We start from the raw sequence: 17,116 nt of genomic DNA on the forward strand, positions 1-17,116 counted from the left end.
GATTCGAATCCAGGATCGGAAGCCAAGCGCTTAACCATTCAGCCACCACGCCACGGATGTTGGGAAGCCCCAAGAATTTTTCTTATTCTGAAGCATAATTTTAATTTTTTTAACTAAGTAAAACTTTAAAAAAAACATAGACCATGGACATGATATGCCTTATTTAATTACTACGTCTTTTCATACCAGGGCATATGCAAACTAAGCTGCCGCCTAGGGCCTCCATTTAGTGGGGGCGACGCACAGGACTAGAAAAAATAAATTAGAGAAAATATTGCGACATTTAGATCAGATCTCAAGCCTAGTAGAACACTATGACACTCTAAGCTTACTAGTCTCTACTACGGAAATTGCCATATATTAATTTCAGTTATTTGTCGATTGATCCCCATTGGAAATGTGTTGTAGAGCACACAACATTGAAGGACATGCAGGATTGGAATTGAGTAATCTACACCCACTACAATAAATATAAAAACATTCTTTTTTCAAAACATTTTTATTGGTTTCATTATTTATTACAAATAATTCCATCATTCAAAACTGTAATGTCAGATGACATCCAAGCAATAATGTCTTAACATGTTGTTCAAGATCAAGTGTTTGTTTCCGAGGATTTCGGCTCCAGAGTTCATCAAGCAATAGCAGCACATTGACTTGTCACCTCTGTATTGCCGACATACCACCTCGCATTACAGCCTCCACAGTAATCATCCCTGTGTACAGACACAACAGACAGACAGAGTTATTGTTTTTTTAATCAGTTATTGAATACAAAGGAAAAAGAAACTAAATTAGTCTCTTTATAACAAACAATGAATACCAATGGAATTAATTTTCTCTTCATGTTTTGTTCCAAATGAAAACAAAAAGTCCCTTGGAGTAGATTGGAGAGACATTAGTGAATCGTTTCCTGGTCTGAACAGAATGAGGAGGGCACGTACCAGTACACTAGAATTAGGCCTAACAGAATGAAGAGGGCACGTACCATTACACTAGAATTAGGCCTAACAGAATGAAGATGACACGTACCATTACACTAGAATTAGGCCTAACAGAATGAAGAGGGCACGTACCATTACACTAGAATTAGGCCTAACAGAATGAAGGAGACACGTACCATTACACTAGAATTAGGCCTAACAGAATGAAGAGGGCACGTACCATTACACTAGAATTAGGCCTAACAGAATGAAGAGGGCACGTACCATTACACTAGAATTAGGCCTAACAGAATGAAGATGACACGTACCATTACACTAGAATTAGGCCTAACAGAATGAAGATGACACGTACCATTACACTAGAATTAGGCCTAACAGAATGAAGAGGGCACGTACCATTACACTAGAATTAGGCCTAAAGGCAAAGAGCCTTCCGTAGGGCAGAGTTTCTCAAACTTTTACCGGTGGCGGCCCTCCCCCCCGCCAGATGAGAAAATTTTCGTTCGCGCCCCTCGTAGCAGCTGGGGACCTAGAGATGCGCTGTAGGCTCCCACAATGGGGTTAGTGAAGGTTCTAATAATGTGAAAAAGAAAAACAAAAACTCAGACAATTAAAACATTTTCAGTTTTTCGTTTGTTTGTTTAATTTTCATGAATACTTTCTTTAAATTCAAATTTACGTCATGAAATTTGGGTTAGGCTCCTAGTCTGTTAAATTTTTTTTTATTGCAAATGTAGTTAAGTACATAATTTTTTATTGTATACTAGAAAATGTTCTTCCTGAAGATTTAGAGAGGCAGCAGGTTTCTCCCTCCATCCAACAATGGGGTTTGGGGGGGGGATTATTCTTGCCTTCCGCAATGCTTTCTCCTTGCGTCTTGAGTCCAAAGAGACACTGTCCAAAAAGTTAACAATGAAGTGCAATCAGAGCGTACCAGTCATTGTGTTTTGAAGTTGATGGCAATAGTACGTCTACAAAATAGGGAGGCAACCCTGGCCACTACTAGTATGCGAGGGACATACAGCGCTCTATGTTTGTAATGGGCGTGCTCGTCCTCAGATCATCTTCATGTTCAATAAGACGTCTTGACGCTGAACTTTTTATTTTTTATCAAACGAAAATGTCCATTTTGATTATTCTAAAACAAGAGAGTCAAGAAGAATCATGTGAGTAGAGACGTTTTGAAATGTCTTTTCAAAAAGTTGAGTCGATATTTGTGCAGACTCTTGAGAAGGTTGGTATAAACATTTTGCAACATTCTTATCAGAAGATGACACGATGTCTCATTTTTAAAACATTGGTAATAGTGTCGTTTTACTCATATTCAAACATGAATTGAGAACAACAATGAAAATGTAGCTTTTTTTTTGTTTAAAATCCACTATTAATGTATAGTGAGATATCATTGTAAATGTGCTTTGTTTTTTTAAACAGTAATTCCTAATTTGCTTATTATCAATCCCATGTTGTGATCTAGATAAATACTGTGTGCAAATACAAATGCTACATCGTCTTACTGAAGTTCAACACCGGACACTACAAAATGAGGCTGTTCCTAGAAAGTTTAAAATATCGAAATTTAGGGTGAATTAATTCCTTGATACTTACATACAAACTGCTCCGGAAACGGAACACTGTGCAAATTGGCAAGGCCGGACAAAACAATTTACTATATTAGCACAAAGTTTTGGTGCACCTGCAAAGGTAGAAAAAAAATTCATTAAAAAAATTGACCAATTATGACAAATTATTTATTTAATTAAAAATGTCATTTTGATTACATTTAACTTTATCCTCAACATTCTACTGTTTAGCCTTGTGACAGTGTGTGTTGTGACAGTGTGTGTTGTGACAGTGTGTGTTGTGACAGTGTGTGTTGTGACAGTGTGTGTTGTGACAGTGTGTGTTGTGACAGTGTGTGTTGTGACAGTGTGTGTTGTGACAGTGTGTGAGCCAAAGTGACCCTAATCGTACATGCAGAAGTCATTCTCCTCAGGCTGGTCCACTCCTTCACGTTATTTCACTCGTTTTTCTCCATGCGAACGTTTGTCTCTATTGAAGTATCTATATAAATATATAATTCTATTCATGGCTCAAGACTTTGGACACCAAGTAATGGAAAGATCACTCTTTTATTTCTGCAAGTCGGACGGACTAGAGTTACTCCACGTAATTTTAGAGGCGAAAAAAAAAAGAAAGCAGGGGAGAACAAGTAGTATTCACCCGTCACTAAATAGCAGGGTCGGACTTAACCATTGTGACCAAGAAGTCATGGAAAGAGAGCAAGTAATCTACTCTGTAATCACCCGTCACTAAATAGCAGGGTCGGACTTAACCATTGTGACCAAGAAGTCATGGAAAGAGAGCAAGTAATCTACTCTGTAATCACCCGTCACTAAATAGCAGGGTCGGACTTAACCATTGTGACCAAGAAGTCATGGAAAGAGAGCAAGTAATCTACTCTGTAATCACCCGTTAACCATTGTGACCAAGAAGTCATGGAAAGAGAGCAAGTAATCTACTCTGTAATCACCCGTCACTAAATAGCAGTGCCGGACTTAACCATTGTGACAAAGAAGTCATGAAAAGAGAACAAATAATCTACTCTGTAATCACTCGTCACTAAAAAGCAGGGCCGACTTAACCATTGAGACCAAGAAGTCATGGAAAGAGAACAAGTAATCTACTCTGTATTCACCCGTCACTAAATAGCAGGGTCGGATTTTGCGGGGCCCAGTTTAGGTAGAGATACGGATAATAAGTGAAAATTAGGAGTTTGTATCAGAAAATATATTCGTCTTTGCATTTTATTCATTCTTTACTCCATTGGCCTCCTTCAGTCGTAAAACGACTATGGTTCATCTCAGAGCACACTTCCTCGTGTGGCTGTGGAGCCCTATTTTGGAGAGACACTCCCGTCCACAGATAGCGCAGGTTAAGGTGGCTTTTGCTTCGGTGGTAGAGGAGCTGGCCGTTTTTCGGATTGTGCGTTTTTCTTCCTGGGCTGAGACCCATGTACTTTCAATTTCCATAGCTTTCTTGGTCACTGTCTCTCTCCATCTGTTGCGGTCTAGAGCTATCTCTTTCCAATTGTCAGTATTGATGTTCACTGATTTGAGGTCACGTTTTATTACATCTATGTAACGAAGGTGGGGGCGACCAGTTTTTCTTGTGCCAGTCGCGAGTTGACCATAGAGAATGACTTTCGGGATGCGCTTGTCCTCCATCCGGCGAACATGTCCAAGCCAGCGCAAACGGCGTTGTCTGAGGGCTGTAAAGATGCTGGGAATACCTGATCGCGCAAGGATCTCAGTATTGCACACTTTTTCTTTCCATGTGACATTCAAGATCATACGGAGACATCTCAAATGGAATGAGTTCAGTTTTCTCTCTTTTCTCATGTGAAACACAACTAATAGGACTAATTGATGATTTTTCAAAAGGTTTAGATAATAGTGAACAAATAGATGCTATCTTACTAGATTTTTCCAAGGCTTTTGACAAAGTTCACCATCATAGTTTGCTTAAAAAAATTAAAATATTTCGGCATTAATGGTCCATTGCATCAGTGGATTAAAGATTTTCTGATAGGGAGAGAACAAACTGTAATAATAAATGGCTCTAAATCAACACTGATAACAGTAAACTCGGGTGTACCTCAGGGAACAGTCTTAGGTCCACTACTATTGTTGGTTTACATGTGATTTTCGAGATCCTACGGAGACATCGCAAATGGAATGAGTTTAGTTTTCTCTCTTGTTTTGCGTAGGTGGTCCATGATTCACTGCCATACAGCAGTGTACTCTTAACGCATGCCTTGTAGACTTCCATTTTGGTCACCGTAGTTAGAATATGGTTTTCCCAAACTCTTGGCCTGAGTCTAGCGAAGGTCGAGGCATCCTTCCCTATGCGTTTTTTTTATCTTCTCTTCTAGAGATAGGTCATCTTTAATTGTGGATCCCAGATAGCAGAATTCATTTACGGCGTCCAACTTGTTATCGTCTATGAGGATGGAGGGTGGTGCTGTAGCAGGTGGTCCCATAACATTTGTTTTCTTCGTGCTAATAGTCAAGCCATATTCTTTACAGGCCTGAGAGAAGCGGGACATTAGTGACTGAAGTTCCTCTTGCGTGTGTGCCACTACCGCTGCATCATCCGCGAATAGCATATCTCTTACGAGGGTGGCTCTGATTTTAGTTTTGGCCCTCAGTCTGGTAATATTTAGGAGTTTGCCATCAAATCTGGAATGGAGATAGATGCCTTCGGTGGATTTGTCAAAAGCTTTGTGGATTAGCAGTGAAAATAGTATTCCAAAGAGGGTTGGGGCCAGGGCACATCATTGTTTAACTCCGTACAGAATTACTTTACGAGCCTTGCGTATAGCGAACACATACAGTATATCATAAGAATTCTGTTTCCTACATAGATCACGCTCAATAGCAAGAATTACCAAATGTTTCAATCTATCTACGAGAATTGTAGACATCAAGTAATTCTTCGTTAGTTTGAGAGCGCGAGAAGCTTCTTTCACTAGATTCCACAATTACGGGTATTGCATAATGCCGTTTTTTTATCCATTTTGGGCGTTTTCCATTTTGAATGACACCCTAAAATGACAATTTTTGTCTATATATTTCAGAAGATATGTATGAATTTTCTAAAGATTTTAATAATTTTCGGAAATTTCCAGGACTTTTTCGTATATTTTGCAATTTCAGGAGATTTCCAGGAGTTCCTGGTAAATCGACAAGAGGCCGCGGGAAATCTGTTATAAGTTATAAAATGGTTTAATTTAATAATTTATACACCTAGAATTAACGCGGGTCCTATGAAAGTGCGGAACCTATGAAAGTGCGGGGCCCACTGCGGTCGCATAGGTTGCAGTGGCCTAAGGCCGGCCCTTCAAAATAGCGGCGTATGCTATGCCGCTGGTCGACTAGTTAAGCATAAATTGCGCTTTGTCCAAACCATCCCAATTTTCGTGGTTGTATAAAACTGAAGAGCTCCTCTTATTGGACTGTTCAAGTGTCAGCTCAAAACATCAATAACTTTTGTTTTTATGTTTACTTCTACTGCAACCTAAATTCCATTCAAGATTTAGATCTGCATCACATAGCGATACTTTCGCATTCTGTACCCCGGAGACACCAAAATCTTATTAATAGATTTGCCTCCAAGTATTAAAATCTCCAGTAGGCCTATTCTACACTCAAGGGCATGAACTCTACTTTCAACCTAAGGCACTAAGCGTCCAGCTGTCGCTACTATAACAAAGTGCGAAAACCACAAGAATGTATAATTTGAATGGCGAATTGAGGTGGTGTAAAAATTCGCTTGTCACAGGATGAGTTTCTGTCTCTCTTAGTGACTCTCCATTCCTTGAGCTATTAAAATATCAATATTAGAACATGTGTTGACCTCTAGTGTTTAGTCATTAGTCTGTATGCAGTAGGCCCGTAGCTTTGCTGGGAATGCTACAAATAATGATGTGATTGTGGTCCCTAGCCAATGCTTTTAATCTGGAAGTAAGTTTATCTGCTTAGTAGTGTCTGTCCTGGGAGTATTTTTGACTAATCACAATCACGAATCGGTAGGACTTTATATTTACTATATAAGTTTGCTTTCTCATGCATTTTCTGAAATGTATGACTTTCTATTATGTATTGTTTGTTAATATCAGGTAGTTGGTATTTCTAGTCTGGCAATAATTATGACATTTACAGTCACATTTAGAAGTTGACATATTTAATAAATTATAATGTCTTCGATTCCGAAGAGATGAGCGCAGTTTGTTCACATGACTACGCAAACCCAGTTGCGACACACATATTTTTCCTCGTCTAGTGTAGACAAAGCCGTTGTCCTCCGTCGGTCTATTTAATGTTGCGCCTGTCTTCTATAAGGGCTTTCATTTTAAGTCTCAAATGTGTGTACCACGGCCTTTGTTAGATATATTTCAGCGCTTACGGGGGGGGGGGCACATTTTATGGCGACATCTTTAATGTGTCTATTTATAAATAAATCTACTAACCAGTTGAATAATGTGCATAAGCTGCATCCATATTTTTAGACTTTCAAAATCTTATTTGGCATAGAAAAAAAAACAGAAACTTATAAGGATTTTGTGTACAAGATTGTGTAGTATCTAATAGTGTGTGCGATATTTGGGATGTGTTGACTTTGTGAGTGCCTGTGGCAGAAATGTAAGAGTGTCATACAAAAATAAAAAATATAGGCGAAGAGATCAAATGAACCCCTTTCCCCAGTAGTCTACATTCCAATTACGCCGTTTCTTGTAGAAGTCGTTTTCTGAATGTCATCTCTTTCCTTGTAGAAGTCGTTTTCTGAATGTCATCTCTTTCCTTGTAGAAATCGTTTTCTGAATGTCATCTCTTTCCTTGTAGAAGTCGTTTTCTTAATGTCATCTCTTTCCTTGTAGAAGTCGTTTTCTGAATGTCATCTCTTTCCTTGTAGAAATCGTTTTCTGAATGTCATCTCTTTCCTTGTAGAAGTCGTTTTCTGAATGTCATCTCTTTCCTTGTAGAAGTCGTTTTCTGAATGTCATCTCTTTCCTTGTAGAAGTCGTTTTCTTAATGCCATCTCTTTCCTTGTAGAAGTCGTTTTCTTAATGTCATCTCTTTCCTTGTAGAAGTCGTTTTCTGAATGTCATCTCTTTCCTTGTAGAAGTCGTTTTCTTAATGTCATCTCTTTCCTTGTAGAAGTCGTTTTCTGAACGTCATCTCTTTCCTTGTAGAAGTCGTTTTCTTAATGTCATCTCTTTCCTTGTAGAAGTCGTTTTCTGAACGTCATCTCTTTCCTAGTAGAAGTCGTTTTCTGAACGTCATCTCTTTCCTTGTAGAAGTCGTTTTCTTAATGTCATCTCTTTCCTTGTAGAAGTCGTTTTCTTAATGTCATCTCTTTCCTTGTAGAAGTCGTTTTCTGAACGTCATCTCTTTCCTTGTAGAAGTCGTTTTCTGAATGTCATCTCTTTCCTTGTAGAAGTCGTTTTCTTAATGCCATCTCTTTCCTTGTAGAAGTCGTTTTCTTAATGCCATCTCTATCCTTGTAAGGGGTAGTTATGTTTAGGAACACGAAGGGCTCCCTCAGTCTGGCTAGCAAATGGGGTAAAGGAGTTTAAGGAACCGAGTCCTTGAAACGGTCGTGATAGTACTAGCATACAGATCAGTGAAAAGCCGTTCTCTCATGCCTGGCCATAGGTTTCAAAACGCTTCGCCTCGACTTTTTATTTGTTTGTTTGTAGAACCTCGAGATCAGCGATGTCTAAACTATGATCGAGACGCGGCCTATGACACTATGATACATCAGAAATCGATTTGCTTTCGGGGCTAAAAATTGGCCCAATGCTCTATGTGATGTGACATTGATTTGGTCCCGGGGCGATAAAGGTTTGGACCCACTGATCTGTGTGATGTAACGTTGTAGTTCTATGTGAGAATTGTACTTGATGTAATTGTGTACATTATCTTGATAAGAACCCTAAATGCTTGGGTGTACTGTTCACATGTATTACAGAAGCGAGAATGAACATCAGACACACATCTTCACGAAGGGTCGACACGGACTAACTCCAGACGTTAAACACAATAACTTTAGTACAGAATAGGCCAAAGTCGAGTCAGTAGCTAAAGATGATGCCATCCTGTCAATAGTCTATAAGTAACTAAGCAGGGTCGCCGCGAGGGGTGCGGCCGCCTGCGTGCGAAATTTTAAAATGCCCCCCCCCCCTCCCTATTGAGACTGAGCTGGACACTGTACCAAAAGTGCTCTTTGATTTAAATCCATTTTTTGCAGACCATTTATTTTTTTTATTTCTAATTCGCACAGTTGTTGTGTCCCTCAAGTAACCCCAAGAACCATGCACTATGAACGATTTCGGATTTACATGCATTCAGAAATCCGTGAACTTGGTTCTTTGTGATAAATATAAAAAGCTGATCTCGTTCTGACTACTCGCTTATATTTGCGACGATGACAGGATCGGGTGTAATATAATGAACAGTGTAAATGATAATGATCTGTAAACAATATCTCGATAACTTTGACAGCTCAGCAATCTTATATGACCAGGACGTGGAGATGTTCACTTGTTTGGTATTATCATTTAAAGTAAAATCCGGGGAAAAAAAGACTCAAAATTCAAAAGCTATTGACGGTGAAACTTTTTCAACGTTCCGTAAACTTTCATAACGCTTATAACGATTGTATTTTGGAGAAATGTGCATTGTATTCACAATCACCCGACATACGCAGATTCATAGGTGCCTACAAATGCATCCAACACAGCACTAGCACAAAATGAAGCAACTCAGCGCTGAATATTTGTCTTGAGTTGAATTCAAAATAAATAATCCCAAGTACAAGTCACGTGGAACATGACGTGAAATAAAACACATTAAGGCTGTGTTTCTCACATTTCCGGGTGGCGACCCCGTAGATACAATATTTTCGTTCGAAACCCCTAAGAAGCTGGGGTCCAGAGGATCGATGTAGGCTCCCATAGGTCCGTGTTTATTTTTTAATGTATTGAAAAAGAAAAGAAACTTAATAATAATTCTTAGGTTTTATGTTTCATTTATGCTAATTTAACACTGTGTGTAGAATTCAGATTTACTTAATGAAATTTCATTAAAACGAATCCGTTGTTTGTTAGGACAAATTGTGTTGCCTACATCATTTATAAGTGTTGTAAAACGTTTTTCCTGGGGATAGAAATGAAGATGCGGCAGGTTTATGCTCAAGTCGGCAAAGAGTCTGATTCCGAGCGGGTCCCCGGCGCTGAGCGTATTTCGACATTTCCAACTTCAGAAAGTCTTTTTCCTAGCGTTTACGCCGCCTTTTTCTCGTAGTGAGAAGAACTATAACAAAATACATGTCACTAGTGGTGCGTTTTTGTTCTTTTCATCCTAGTAAAAAATATAAATATTAAGTCTAATAATAAAGAGGCAGCCCTGGTTAAAAGTAATATGCGAGGGTCATTCTAAGTAAATATAGTGCACGGACGTCTGTAATGGGCATGGTCTTTTTAAGTTAGACGTCTCTGTTGCGGACCTTTTCTTTACACAAAAGTTGTCAATTAAATGAAGTGCAATGATTGAAAGAAACCTCAGCGTAATAACTGTAATAATAACATTATAGATGCAAATTCGAACAACATGAAACACACTCACAACCAGCGGTTTATGAATTAGACTTCTATGTACTTCTCGATGACGACAGAGGATCTTGTAACACTCTGACCGACAGTGGGATGAAAGAGTTTTTAAATCTTTCTGTTTTAGTTCTAATGGAAAGGAGACGACCACTTACACAGCAAATCTGCTTCAATACTTTTACTTTTCTAGATGAAGCTTATTTTAAAGTTTGAATTCATGTCTTTACAATACAACATAAATCACGAGTAGTAACATTACCTTCAGAGCATTGAAAGTTTCCAAGTAACAGAACTGTTACAATACAAAGCAATCGTGTGTTCATGTTGTAAATAATGATTTGGACCTAAACTATTGCAATCTTGTCTTTATAGCTCTTCTGTCTTTTAATGTCTATGAGCAAAGTACCATCTGCGTCTTTCTGTGACCAAGATAAGAGATCTATCTAGAGTATAAAATGACGTTTGACCTATAGTTAGTAAAAGCACGCAAGTAGATAACGATTGATTCATGCGCTGATCGCCGACAACTTGATGATTTTCTTCACTCAACAAATTTTACCTCTAATTATTATAATATGGTTTAATTATTTGATTCCGTAAGGTTGTCATTGCTGGGAATAGTAATGGATATAAGCACCTATACAATGCTTCCTAATGGCTTGTGTCTCAAATAGCCTCTGACAACTACGGTACTAGTTTTACAAATCACTAGAGCCAAAAATAACTATTACAATAAGTCACTTAAACCAAATAACAACTAGAATATGTCACTTAAGCAAAAACTTATGTCAAAATCAAGTATCATTGTTATATTGTAATCTAATTTCACCCTTATCATCCTCAAGACATGCATTGTATACCAACATACCCAGCCAAACCAATAAAAACCTTGTAATAACAGAAGCATATAACTTATATATAAATCAATCCCATGTTGATTAGACAAACCTTTTTCTTTAATACCAAAAAGTCCAGGATGTAAACTTTTCATTCAAAATATTTCTAAACAGATCTACAGGCTAAAACCAAGTTCAATATAATACAGATCTACAGGTTAGTCTAAAACAAAGTTCAATATAATACAGATCTACAGGCTAGTCTAAAACCAAGTTTAATATAATACAGATCTACAGGTTAGTCTAAAACCAAGTTCAATACAGATCTACAGGCTAGTCTAAAACCAAGTTTAATATAATACAGATCTACAGGTTAGTCTAAAACCAAGTTCAATACAGATCTACAGGCTAGTCTAAAACCAAGTTCAATACAGATCTACAGGCTAGTCTAAAACCAAGTTCAATATAATACAGATCTACAGGCTAGTCTAAAACCAAGTTTAATATAATACAGATCTACAGGTTAGTCTAAAACCAAGTTCAATATAATACAGATCTACAGGTTAGTCTAAAACCAAGTTTAATATAATACAGATCTACAGGTTAGTCTAAAACCAAGTTCAATACAGATCTACAGGTTAGTCTAAAACCAAGTTCAATACAGATCTACAGGTTAGTCTAAAACCAAGTTCAATATAATACAGATCTACTGGTTAGTCTAAAACCAAGTTTAATATAATACAGATCTACTGGTTAGTCTAAAACCAAGTTCAATATAATACAGATCTACAGGTTAGTCTAAAACCAAGTTCAATACAGATCTACTGGTTAGTCTAAAACCAAGTTCAATATAATACAGATCTACAGGTTAGTCTAAAACCAAGTTCAATACAGATCTACAGGTTAGTCTAAAACCAAGTTCAATATAATACAGATCTACAGGCTAGTCTAAAACCAAGTTCAATATAATACAGATCTACTGGTTAGTCTAAAACCAAGTTTAATATAATACAGATCTACAGGTTAGTCTAAAACCAAGTTCAATATAATACAGATCTACAGGCTAGTCTAAAACCAAGTTCAATATAATACAGATCTACAGGCTAGTCTAAAACCAAGTTCAATATAATACAGATCTACAGGCTAGTCTAAAACCAAGTTCAATATAATACAGATCTACAGGTTAGTCTAAAACCAAGTTTAATATAATACAGATCTACAGGTTAGTCTAAAACCAAGTTCAATATAATACAGATCTACAGGCTAGTCTAAAACCAAGTTCAATATAATACAGATCTACAGGCTAGTCTAAAACCAAGTTCAATATAATACAGATCTACAGGCTAGTCTAAAACCAAGTTCAATATAATACAGATCTACAGGCTAGTCTAAAACCAAGTTCAATATAATACAGATCTACAGGCTAGTCTAAAACCAAGTTCAATATAATACAGATCTACTGGTTAGTCTAAAACCAAGTTTAATATAATACAGATCTACAGGTTAGTCTAAAACCAAGTTCAATACAGATCTACTGGTTAGTCTAAAACCAAGTTCAATACAGATCTACAGGTTAGTCTAAAACCAAGTTCAATATAATACAGATCTACAGGTTAGTCTAAAACCAAGTTCAATACAGATCTACAGGTTAGTCTAAAACCAAGTTCAATACAGATCTACTGGTTAGTCTAAAACCAAGTTCAATATAATACAGATCTACAGGTTAGTCTAAAACCAAGTTCAATACAGATCTACAGGTTAGTCTAAAACACAGTTCAATATAATACAGATCTACAGGTTAGTCTAAAACCAAGTTCAATATAATACAGATCTACTGGTTAGTCTAAAACCAAGTTTAATATAATACAGATCTACAGGTTAGTCTAAAACCAAGTTCAATATAATACAGATCTACAGGTTAGTCTAAAACCAAGTTCAATACAGATCTACTGGTTAGTCTAAAACCAAGTTCAATACAGATCTACAGGTTAGTCTAAAACCAAGTTCAATATAATACAGATCTACTGGTTAGTCTAAAACCAAGTTCAATACAGATCTACAGGTTAGTCTAAAACCAAGTTCAATATAATACAGATCTACAGGTTAGTCTAAAACTAAGTTCAATACAGATCTACAGGCTAGTCTAAATCCAAGTTCAATATAATAAAGATCTACTGTACTGGCGGATCCGGGGGGGGGGGGGGGGGGGGTAGTTGCGTTCACCCCCACAACCCACCCAGCCGTGGGGTGGGAGGTGGCGATGGCATCAATCCCGCCTCCCCCCATAAACTTTCGAGTGGCGGGGGCGGTCCAATTTATTTATAGAAATCACAGTTTGCTAACAGAGTCAATTAAATATCTATATGATTAAAACTTGTTATTGATATTTTAACCGATCTTTATATTATGTCGTTCCCCTGTTGGCCGATTGGGGGGGGGGGGGGGGGGGAAATAACTCTATTGCCCTTCCCACCTAAGCCCTTTTTTCCAACTTTTATGGAGAAATCATAGTTTGGGAACAAAATTAGTTGAATATCTATATAATATAAACTACGTGTTGATATGTGAACCCATTTTATATTATGTCGCACCACACTCTAATCTCAATTTTTTAAATTAGTAAATATAAAATGAAAAAAGCTGTGTATCAAGGATTGGCCTCTTTAGTCACACAAGAAGTTGCAAAGGGAAAAGATCGTCTCTCGAGACGTAAAATGCCACAGAGAGCAAGAGCGTAAGGTGTACTAAGTTCAATAATATTCAAACATTGTTTACTTTAATAACAATTTGAACAAACTAAAAATAGTGAATTTCTGACACACACATAAACAAATGTTACAGGAACTACACACAAATGTTACAGGAAGTACACATAAAACAAGAAATCAACACAGTATTAAGTAGTCATATTTATGAAATATCAAATCACCATATATATATTCTATAAACCTCTGAATCCAGATATATTTAGTTCATAGTATATTTTATACATATTTATATACATAAAGCTTTTGGATAGTACAGACAGAATATATAATGCTAGAAAACAAAAGTAATCAAACAATCTAATCAACTTACTGTTTCAGTATAGAAAATGTGTGCTTTGAGAAAAAAGACTTCCCAATCTTTTTTTAAATACAATGGGCATCATTTAAGCTCTTAGTTAAAAGTTACTAGAATCAAATAGAACCTGTATGGGTTCACAGGCTAGATAGATGAATGTGTTAGAGAATGTAGAGATTGAATTCACACAGGCTAGATAGACGAATGTGTTAGAGACTGTAGAGATTGAATTTATAGGCTAAATAGATGACAATGTTAAAGAGAGACTGTTGAGATTGAATTCACACAGGCTAGATAGATGAATGTGTTAGAGACTGTAGAGATTGACTTTATAGGCTAAATAGATGACAATGTTAAAGAGAGACTGTTGAGATTGAATTCACACAGGCTAGATAGACGAATGTGTTAGAGACTGTAGAGATTGAATTTATAGGCTAAATAGATGACAATGTTAAAGAGAGACTGTTGAGATTGAATTCACACACGCTAGATAGATGAATGTGTTAGAGACTGTAGAGATTGAATTCACACAGGCTAGATAGATGAATGTGTTAGAGACTGTAGAGATTGAATTCACACAGGCTAGATAGATGAATGTGTTAGAGACTGTAGAGATTGAATTCACACAGGCTAGATAGATGAATGTGTTAGAGAATGAAGAGATTGAATTCACACAGGCTAGATAGATGAATGTGTTAGAGACTGTAGAGATTGAATTCACACAGGCTAGATAGATGAATGTGTTAGAGACTGTAGAGATTGAATTCACACAGGCTAGATAGATGAATGTGTTAGAGACTGTAGAGATTGAATTCACACAGGCTAGATAGATGAATGTGTTAGAGAATGAAGAGATTGAATTCACACAGGCTAGATAGATGAATGTGTTAGAGACTGTAGAGATTGAATTCACACAGGCTAGATAGATGAATGTGTTAGAGACTGTAGAGATTGAATTCACACAGGCTAGATAGATGAATGTGTTAGAGAATGAAGAGATTGAATTCACACAGGCTAGATAGATGAATGTGTTAGAGACTGTAGAGATTGAATTCACACAGGCTAGATAGATGAATGTGTTAGAGACTGTAGAGATTGAATTCACACAGGCTAGATAGATGAATGTGTTAGAGACTGTAGAGATTGAATTCACACAGGCTAGATAGATGAATGTGTTAGAGACTGTAGAGATTGAATTCACACAGGCTAGATAGATGAATGTGTTAGAGAATGTAGAGATTGAATTTACACAGGCTAGATAGATGAATGTGTTAGAGAATGTAGAGATTGAATTCACACAGGCTAGATAGATGAATGTGTTAGAGAATGTAGAGATTGAATTCACACAGGCTAGATAGATGAATGTATTAGAGAATGTAGAGATTGAATTCACACAGGCTAGATAGATGAATGTGTTAGAGACTGTAGAGATTGAATTCACACAGGCTAGATAGATGAATGTGTTAGAGAATGAAGAGATTGAATTCACACAGGCTAGATAGATGAATGTGTTAGAGACTGTAGAGATTGAATTCACACAGGCTAGATAGATGAATGTGTTAGAGAATGTAGAGATTGAATTTACACAGGCTAGATAGATGAATGTGTTAGAGAATGTAGAGATTGAATTCACACAGGCTAGATAGATGAATGTGTTAGAGAATGTAGAGATTGAATTCACACAGGCTAGATAGATGAATGTATTAGAGAATGTAGAGATTGAATTCACACAGGCTAGATAGATGAATGTGTTAGAGACTGTAGAGATTGAATTCACACAGGCTAGATAGATGAATGTGTTAGAGACTGTAGAGATTGAATTCACACAGGCTAGATAGATGAATGTGTTAGAGAATGAAGAGATTGAATTCACACAGGCTAGATAGATGAATGTGTTAGAGACTGTAGAGATTGAATTCACACAGGCTAGATAGATGAATGTGTTAGAGAATGTAGAGATTGAATTTACACAGGCTAGATAGATGAATGTGTTAGAGAATGTAGAGATTGAATTCACACAGGCTAGATAGATGAATGTGTTAGAGAATGTAGAGATTGAATTCACACAGGCTAGATAGATGAATGTATTAGAGAATGTAGAGATTGAATTCACACAGGCTAGATAGATGAATGTGTTAGAGAATGTAGAGATTGAATTTATAGGCTAAATAGATGACAATGTTAAAGAGAGAATGAAGAGATTGAATTCACAGACTAGATAGATGTGTTAAAGAGGGAATGTAAAGATTTAAACAGCAATGTGAAAACACATATTGTTTTGATTAAATGAGACCAGACTATAGATATGAGATCCAAAATCATGAATAAATACAAATCATACTAGTCATTTATATATGACAATATAAACAAATACACAAATGCATCATTTTAATTGAGCCTTATGTGATAGGTGTATATGATCAATTAAAAAAAAGGGGTGTTTATATTTTTGGGGGTAAGTTGGTGTTGCTATATATATATAACATAATAGTTCAACAGTTGTATTGACAAATTAGAAGTACAATGTCACATAGTAAAATCATCAAATGGTTATGTCACATCATATGTGAATGCATGTTTCTGTGTCACTATAGTACAAGTCCCATGATTTTGTTAGTCACCTAATGTCAACTAATATTTGTCAAGTGAACACTTCTAATCATTTGTATTCCTTTGCCTCATGTTGAACATTAAAGATGAATTTTCACATGGCACATAATTTCATGTGAACTGATTCATACCTATTATGTTGCCATTGAAAGGGAAAGGAGCATCAGGTTATTATTGGTGTTGTAAGTTATCAAAATAACAAATCAAAAATGTACCCATTAAAAATATGTATGAGATGTATGGTGCTGCATTATGATATACACAATATGATTGCAATGTAAAACCTGTCTAACTAGATAACAACAATCTAACAATTCAAAGAAATGTTATTAGATGTTTAGATACAAATCTAAGTAAAAACAAATACAAAAAAATGTGCTTCACAAATGTAAATGTTCATGAGTGAAATGTTTTAGACTCTCACACAAAGGAACAGTTGGTTTGTCTCCTTTACAAACGGATAACGAAAACTGAATGGAATGTTTCACTGA

The 17,116-nt window shown here is 36.6% G+C and overlaps 1 long non-coding RNA gene across 2 annotated transcripts; it reads right to left on the reverse strand.

Annotated features, from left to right (window-relative positions):
• Positions 1-480: 480 nt before the first annotated feature.
• LOC129928851 (uncharacterized) lies at positions 481-11,079 on the reverse strand. 2 transcript variants are annotated; one of them, XR_008780371.1, is made up of 4 exons: positions 11,065-11,079; positions 10,376-10,535; positions 2,553-2,640; positions 481-716 (listed from the first exon to the last, which is right to left on the reverse strand). It is a non-coding gene; the product is annotated as an uncharacterized LOC129928851 (long non-coding RNA). The 2 variants fall into 2 exon arrangements; XR_008780370.1 differs by having other exon boundaries at positions 10,376-10,559.
• Positions 11,080-17,116: the final 6,037 nt, after the last annotated feature.

Source organism: Biomphalaria glabrata, chromosome 10 (genome assembly GCF_947242115.1).
Source record: "Biomphalaria glabrata chromosome 10, xgBioGlab47.1, whole genome shotgun sequence".
Taxonomy (NCBI): domain Eukaryota; kingdom Metazoa; phylum Mollusca; class Gastropoda; family Planorbidae; genus Biomphalaria; species Biomphalaria glabrata.